This window comes from Lynx rufus, unplaced genomic scaffold (genome assembly GCF_022079265.1).
Source record: "Lynx rufus isolate CCGP_SWC_20201006 ecotype Redwood Valley unplaced genomic scaffold, mLynRuf1.p SCAF_1, whole genome shotgun sequence".
Taxonomy (NCBI): domain Eukaryota; kingdom Metazoa; phylum Chordata; class Mammalia; order Carnivora; family Felidae; genus Lynx; species Lynx rufus.
The window spans coordinates 160928359-160937413 of record NW_025814823.1 but is presented as its reverse complement, the minus strand read 5'-3'; the positions used below and the strand labels follow the sequence as shown (position 1 = coordinate 160937413).

At 37.1% G+C, this 9055-nt stretch overlaps 1 pseudogene; it reads right to left on the bottom strand.

Moving 5' to 3' along the window:
- Nucleotides 1-1770: 1770 nt before the first annotated feature.
- Nucleotides 1771-8613, bottom strand: LOC124509919 (aprataxin-like; annotated as a pseudogene).
- Between the last annotated feature and the right edge of the window lie 442 nt (nucleotides 8614-9055).

The following is a 9055-nucleotide window of genomic DNA, read 5'->3' as shown; positions in this document are numbered from 1 at the left end:
ATCTGCTTTCTATGTGTCTGTATTCGCCTCTTGTGGACATTTCTTATAAATCGTATAATGTGTGGCTTTTTGTGTTGACTTCTGTTCCTTAGCATACTTTCAATGTCCACCTGTGTTTTATCATATATCATATATCATATATCAGTGCTTCATTCCTTTTCATGGTTGAATAATATCACATTGCATGAATATAAGGTATTTTGTTTATCCACTCATCAGTTCATGTATTTGGGTTGTTTCCACCTGTGGGCTACTGTCAACAGTGCTGCTATTCCTGAACAAGTTTTGCATGGATATGTTTTCATTTCTCCTGGGTATATAACAAGGAACATAATTTACCAAAAATTCTTCTAAAACAGAGAAGTACACACTTTCCATCTCTAAGAGGTCATTCATTACACTTATACCAAACCAGACAAACATAGCACAAGAAAAGAAACTACAGACCAGTATCTCTTATAAACATAGAGTCAAACATCCTCAACAAAATGCTAGCAATGCAAATACAGCAACATAAAAAAAGGTTTATATACCATGACTAAGTGGGAAATCAGATTCTCTCCCTTTTCAGGGTTTTGTTTTTGCTGCTATTTTTTGTAGTAGTTGTTTGTCTTGTGACTTTTCTGAATTAAATTTCTGAAGTCTCTTCTTTGTCCTGAGTGGCCATTGAATTCTCTGTTAACTTAGTGGTCAGCTACATGAAAAGATAAGTGGTCAGCTAATGTCTTAGTGGACAGAGATTTTCTTAAGTACCCAGTCTCTGCTGAGGTGCTCTGTATATATACAGTGAAATGCCTTACACACTTGACCAGAGAGTATACAACTCTGACTTAGTCTGTACCTCCTGTTCATTCCCAACCATAAGGTCATCTGGAAGTGAGACCACAGGACTTTTTAGGTCTACACTGAGCATGTGTACTGGCCTGGGTATGTGGACTGTCTTGCACACGTGTGTGACCTTATAGATACCCAAGAATATGTGGGCACTTTTTTAAAATTGTTTTTTTAACATTTATTTATTTTTGAGAGACAGAGAGAGCACAAGCAGAGGAGGGGCAAAAAGAGAGGGTGACACAGAATCCGAAGCAGGCTCCAGGCTCTGAGCTGTCAGCATGGAGCCAACATGGGGCTCAAACCCATAAAATGTGAGATTATGACTGGAGCCAAGTCGGATGCTTAACTGACTGAGCCACCCAGGTGGCCCTGAGCTTTACAAAACTCCCTATGGATGTCTCATTTTCATAGTCCATGATATCCATGTATCACCATTATATATGTTGTATAAAATTCATCCTCTTACTTTCCAGGTGTTATGTGAGATAAATTTTATTCAAAGAATTCTATCTGCAAAAACTCTTCTGTGCCTGAATCTTATTTGGACAATGACATTCTAGATTTAAATCCTGAGCCTCATGCTATAACAGGAAAATGTTTTGGGGACTTTCAACTCTTACATGTAGGAGTGGTGTAAATGATTGCAAATCAGAGGTGTACCATGACAGCTAGACTTCAATCACCTTCCAATGAACATCTTTGTGTAGTGTATATCTTTACAGCTTTGTGTAGGTGTTCCCTCTCTTTAAATCTGGATTGGCCCAGATTAAAAGTAACAGGAGTGGCAATTCATGACTGGCGTTAGGTTACAGGAAGTTTTGAAAATTCTACTGTGGTCTCTTGGAATATTCTTAGGGAAGATGACCAACATGCAGGAAGTCTCCTTACCTAAGACTATCATGAAATGAAGAAACTCAAGTTAGCTATGTAGAGAGTTTACATGAAAAGATAAATGGCCACCTCTAGTTGTCCTAGTCGCCAGAACTGTAAGGGAAGAAACAATTTGCAAATCTAGTTATCTAATTAAACACTCAGATTACTGAAACTCATCACACTTTGTCTGCAAACACATGAGAAACCTACAGCAAAAGCACAGCCCCACCGAACCTAGTCAAAGCACAAAATCATGAAAGATGATAATGTACTTTTGCTTTATACCATTATATTTTGTAATGACGTATTAAACAGAAATAGTTTAATTTTTATTTTGCTAACAAAATTTGTAAGGAGAAATATGTTGACCAGTGACAGTGACTTTTATGTATTTCATAAAAGGAAATGTTGAACGATCATTTCCTGGAGAAGGATAACTGAAGGTCAAAATCAATCAGGACAGAATTTGTGCAAAAGTTTTTAAAAATGTAGGCCTACAGAAGCCCAGCCTGGCATTTACTTAAAAGACTACCATAATGTAAGGAAGATCAGGTTAGCTATATCGAGAGGCTGAATGGAGAGATTCAAGGCCAGCCACCAGTAGAAATACATACATGCTCTAAAATGCAAAATTTAAGACTGGATTACTTATGTTGTAATTATATGGCAATCTAGAAACATGAAAATGACCTATTATAGAAGGATTTTTAGTTTGGAAAGATTGTTGTGTGGTAGATACAATGTGGATTTTATAATTAATTGACATAAGTTTAAATCATTGGTCTGCCACTCACCAGCTATTTTACTATTAGTGGAAATCTCTGTTTCCAGTTTTGAGCTATCGTGAATAATGCTGTAATGATCCTTCCTGCATATGTCTCATTGTGCATGTATACATGCACTTCTACTGAAATAAAATTGCTGAGACAGAGAATGGGTCTATATTTACTTCTTAAAAATAAGAAGTCAATTTTTAAAAAAGAGTAGTACAAATTTCAAATTCCTCAAAGCTATTTGAGAGATTATGTTGCTCCATTGCCTTACCAACATCAAAATCTCCATCTTGAGTTTTAAGTATCAGATATTTTAATTGCTAATTCCATTTCCCAATAAGCATACTACTCTGAGGGTTATATGGTAGGTGATAAGTCTATGTAACATTATTTTTTTCATATCCTATTTTTGGCATGAAGTATAAACTTTTATCAGAGGAAATACATTCATGTGCACAAAAATGATCAACTATTTGTCATTTCTTTTTTTTTTAATGTTTATATATTTTTGAGAGAGAGAGAAACAGAGCATGAGTGGGGGAGGGGCAGAGGGAGAGGGAGACACAGAATCCAAAGCAGGCTCCAGGCTCTGAACTGTCAGCACAGAGTTCAATGTGGGGCTTGAACTCACGAACCACAAAATCATGACCTGAGCTGGAGTCAGATGTTTAACCAAATGAGCCACCCAGGCGCCCCAACTATTTGTCATTTCTAAGTTGTCCTTGTATCTCTGTAGTTCCTTGGTTTTCAAAATAGGCAACACCTAGAATAAAATAATGTTACCTAGTCAATATACATTGGTAGCCCTACAATGATCGTGATAGGAGTCGAGTGCCAAGTTGGTAATTCTGGGTAGGTACATCTTCAAGTAGAACTTTTCCCCAATTGGAAGTGAGTAAAGGTCCTTCCCACACTATTGGCACAGTCAGATATGAAAGAAATGTATTCTCCTTACTTCAAATGTGTCTGGTCAGGCATCCCACTCTCCGCACCCTGCCAATTTACTTCATGAATCCCGAGAGCTAGCTTTAGAGTTCTCCTTAAGGCACCTGCCCCAGCATGCTGTCCCCATCTTTTTGGTGGGCATCTTATTTAGCCTACCTTAATTCTGCCTCATCCAAAGTCTCGTAGGCACTAAGTATTCTATATTTAGAAAAGGGCTGTGGTTATTATTCAAATGTTTAAGATTACATGGAAATGCTATTAACTCTGGCACAAGAATATATAAATACTCAAGTCCAAGCCTAGTTCTTCCTACTGTTTATTCCTAATTAAACAGCTCTCAGTTCTGCCCCTTCTGCAGACTTACTTTTACTTTTTCAACAGATGTATTGTGGCCAAAGTCCAGTTGCTATGCAATCCTAGATTTAAGAACTCGCATCAGCAAAGCAAGCAAATCAGTGCATATAGAAATAGGTAATATGGAAATAGAGAGGTAGGCGATCAGCAGAGGGCTCTATTACTGGCCTTGGAGCCAGCGAAATAAGCTATTCATATATGTACATTATGTCTCCTGAATTTCATCTTGTCACATGTAGTTGAATATAATATTCCCATTTCATCAGTGACTTCTGCTGAATGACTCCTCTATGCTTCCTAATATTACCCAAAACAGGAAAGGTATTGCCGGTTCCAGTTGTTATTCATTGTTAGTGTAACTTTTCACAAATGTCCATGGTAACAAGCTGGCAATTGTCTTTCGAAAGGTCTGAAAAAGCCTCAGCATCTTTTGAGATATCTGCAGCTTTTGAGCACAAATCCCTAGTGATCTCTGCTGATCACAACATCCAGTTTCTGCTAAAGTCACCAGAGAGCATATCCTACTTGCAGACATTACTAAACCAGCTGGCTATCAGGTGAGAAGTTTCAAGTGGATCTTTTAGTGTTTGTTTTTGTTCAGGGCTCCATTCAAATTCACTTTATTTCTGGTGTCTCTGTGAATTGGGATTAATAAAATCTTTAAGGGGGGGAAATGTGATTTCACAAAAACCCAAAAGATCCACCTGTCTTTGGGCTTTTGGTTTAGTGGCAAAACAATAGAGACAGTCATTCATTTCTCACCATTTGCAGGATATCTCTTTCTCCATGCAATTTTATTCCTCAAATTTCAACACATTGGAACAGCTTTATATTTCAGCTGTGTTTATCAGAAAGACATTTCTTGTCATATGAAAGACATAAATTCCCCTGCATTCTTTCTGTCTAGAAGGAAATTATGATATCATCAGTACAAAGAACCAATTTGCTCCTGATGGTTATCAAAGTTCAGAGGTCACTACATTAAATTATTATATATGCTTTGAATTTAAATATTCCTGTGGAAAATCCATACATATATGTTGAAAACAATTTCACTAAAATGAAAATAGTGTTGTACTGGATTCCAAAAAGATATTAAAAAGAAAGCATTAGCCAAATCTATTATGGCATACCAATCATCTTTGGCCAGTTACACTTCTTTTACAGTCTTTACTATATTGGTTATGGTATAAACAATGAGGAGAACCACCTTGTTATATCCTCCAATAGCTATTCTCATATCCCGTGAATGAATTGGATGTAATGTTCTTACTTTGATCATTTCCTTCATAAGAACAATGTTCTTGTACTTTTAGAATTCTACACTGCTTAATTTTATTACAGAAAAGTGCTTAGGCAATACAAAGATTCCCATCCAGCATGTCCAATTAAAACTAGATAGCGTCCCTTTTGCACATAATATCAATTCCAAGTTCACATTCAAGTAAGGGCAACAGAACCTTGGAATACATTCTCCAGTCACATTTTCAAATCTATAGCTGTAGATTTGAAATCTATAGCTCCACCTCTATGTGACATGTAGGTTTCACATATGGCCCCATAAGAGCATTCTCTTCTTCTCCTGTGGGATCACTGCCCACTAGTAATTACCAGAAATTTACACTACTTCCAGACCATCTCATCCATGCAACTGTGAAAGGCCTTTGATCCCCTGCTAGGATATGCAGGATCAGATCATAACCTTTCTTCAATCATTGTACATTTTATTTCTTTATCTAAGAAAGTAAATTCAACACCATGTTCACTTATTTTCTGTTCTAAATCACAACCCTTTTAACAGGATTTAAATTCTTAAAACCTTGACTATATAGAGTTAACTTGATGGATCACTTAAGGAGTATGAGTGTGTCATTTGGGGGACCATGTGTGGGATACTATGGACTGAATGCTTGTGTCATCCCCAAATTCATATGCTGAAACCCTAATTCCCAGTTTTACAGCTGGGTCTTTGGAAGATGGGTCTTTGGAAGGTAATAGGTCATAAGAGTAGAGTCCTCATGATGGGATTAGTGCCCTAATAAGACAGGGCTCTTGCTTCTTCTCTCTCTCCCCATGTGATAATAAAACAAGGCAGCTGTCTATAAATCAGGAAGAAAGCCCTTACCAGGAACCTTGATCTTGAACTTTCTAGGCTCCCAAAATATGAGAAATATATGTCTGTTTTCAAAGCTACTCAGGCTATGGTAATGTGTTATAGCCACCAGAACTGATGGCTACAGTTGGAAGAAACCTCTCTCTTATGTCCTGAATCTGATAAAGTGCTTTCTATTGGCAATACAATTAATTTTCCCTTTTCAGTTTTCAATAACTTTTTAACGTCTTCACTGTCTGAATAGTAAATATTCCTATCATACACACTCCTTTCTTTCAGGCAGAATAACTAAACTAGCAAATGAGTTTCTGCCTCTTGAATATTTTCTTGACACTTATTAGCAGAGTTATTGACACAAGGATCCCAAAATTGGTGGAGAAGCAGGGAGCTTTATGACAGCATCTATCATGGTCCGTGTTAACAACCTTAGTTTAGACGTGTATCCTTAAGATCATACAGCCAATTTGGGGGTACCAGCAACTGTGATATTTCTACTTCTTCAGAAAATGGATTCTAGTTGCTAGATATGGGGAAGGACAGTTTCCCCTCTTGGGTAAGTGTGGAAACCCACTGTGACAGATTAGTTTTCATATCACCCATAATGGCCTGCTCACAAAAGCTTGCAGCCACCTAGGATCAGTCCACAACCCAAATAATCCCTTTAAATCAGCATTATCTAGTATTAGTGATGTGACACACCCTCCCCAAACTGGTTTGTTCTGAGAATTCATGCTGGCAAGGATTAGTCTTCCACTGTTTTCTTCACAAAATGGCCTCTAACAGAGTACCCTCTGGATTCCACAGCCTTCAGGAAATCAGTGGTTATAAGTGATTTATTTTCCAGTAAATATGTGGGTTAAAGTGGCCACTGAAGCAGTGGAAGACTTTCAGCAACCAGAAAATCTGATCTTAATTCATTATCTGTTAATATTCTTGTTTATTCTCCTTTAAAGGTCCAGTTTTCACCAAAGCTGATGTTAATTGTTCTTCTGCTTCACATTCTCATTCTATTCACTTAGTTAATTCCTTTAGGTCTAAATCTATTTCCTTTAAATCGCATGGTAAGATTTGTTATTCATATTCTTTCTCCAGGCTTTTGCCAATTAATACCAAGGATGAAGAAAGCATCATCCCTCCATTAAATAATCCTAGTACTTTTGCTCCCCTTCCACTCTTAAAACATGTACCATAGCCCTAAAGATTTATGGGTTTGAAAAGCAAGGTAGAATTGTCAAAGCTGACTTACACAAATCATAGGGCTCACTTCCACTGGTCTATTTGACTATTCTTACAGAAATATAGCACTGATTATATTGCTGTAATTTTACAGTAAGTTTTGATATACCGTGGATCCTGTACTATCATATTCTTCTTCAAGTTTAGGCTGGCTAATTTTGGTCTCATGTATTCATATAAATTGGTTTGTAAATTTCCAATAAATTACATTTGCATTTGACATAAGACTGTACTGAATCTATAGATCAATTTGGGGTGAAGAGACATTTTTACAATATTGAGTTTTCCCTTTGAAGAAGGTATTTCCTTTCTTTAAACTGTAAAAAAATAAAATAAAATAAATTGAAACATGAAGGATACTAGCTTATATTTTCCCTTTCATGCAATGTTGTTCTCTAGGTTATACTTGCCTACCTTATTGAAGCATGCATGCACAGCCTTTACTGCTATCAATATCTTACACCTGAATGTTACATTTATCACAATTAATAAAACAACATTGACACATTTTTATCATCCAAAATCCATAGTATTCATCAGGGCTCTCTCTTAGCCTTGCACATTCTATGAGTTTGCACAAATGTATAATTACATGTACCGACCGTTAAAGTATCAAGCATAATAGTTTCAATGCACTAAAAAATCCTCTGTGCTCTGCCTATTCCTCCCTCCCTCCCCAACCTCTGGCAATCTCTGATCTTACTATCTCCAGTTACTACTTTTACAGAATGTCATCTAGTTATAATTATACAGTAGCCTTTCAAATTGGTTTATTTCACTTAGTAATATGCGTTTAAGATTCCTCTATGTCTTTTCATGGCTTGAGAGTTCATTTCCTTTTAGCACTAATAATATTCTGTTGTCTGGAGGTGCCACAGTTTATTTTTCCGTTCCTTAATGAAGGACATCTTGGTGCTCTCTAAAATTAAAACATAAAAATAAAGTTCCAAGCCTTGGCTCCAGTGACCCAATCATTCCTTTTTGGCAGATGCTCCTTTCCCCTTCTAAGGGGTTATAAGGCATTGTTCAGGGTCACGCCCAGTTTCCAGTCCTATGCAGTACTCAGCTTCCTGGGCAGCATCAATTTCTATAGAATCGTTGTTGCCTGACCTTTTTCTCTTCTTGTGTGTTTCCAGGCCAGGGCTCTCTGCCCCTTCCTCAAATGCTACAAAATATCAATAAAGTTCCTTCACCATGTGGGGAACCTAGCGGGCTGAAACTTCATCTCTTGGTCCTTCCCAAATATGACTGAGTCCGTGCTCGTGGGATTGACCCCTACCTGCTTTACCTTGACATATCCTTTGTTACACTCTGCTTTCAACTGTACTTGCTATATTTCTTGTCAATAATCTTGGTCTCTGGGCCATGCCCAACCATGACTGCTTCCAAATGTGGAACTTTGATTCACCGGTTCTTGTTATCCTGTCTCACCAACCCACACACCTGCACCATTACGCTCCAGTTGGGGGAAACAGACAACCTCACGTTATTCCCTAGTTGTCTTTTTTCTTAATATCCGTATCAAGTTGGGTATTAGGTAATGTTGGCCTCATGATAGAAATTAAGAAGTATTCCTTTGTCTTCAATTTACTGCAACAGTTTGTGTGAAAAGTCACGTTACTTTTTTCTTAAATGTTAGGTAGACTTTCCCAATAAAGCAAATTTACCCTGGAATTTTTAATTGTAGGAAAGTTTTTAATTACAAATTAGTAGTTACTCATTATGAATCTATTAGTGCTGTTTCTTCCAGAATGTTGAAATTTTATGTCAGAATTTGTCCATTTATCTTTGTCTATTTTATCAATGTCAAAATTACTGGCATAAAATTCCTTCCAGTATGCCCTTCTTATCGTTTCAATATCATTAGAATTAACAATGTCACCTGTTTCATTCCTGATATTGGTATTCTGATCAGATACTGTAGACT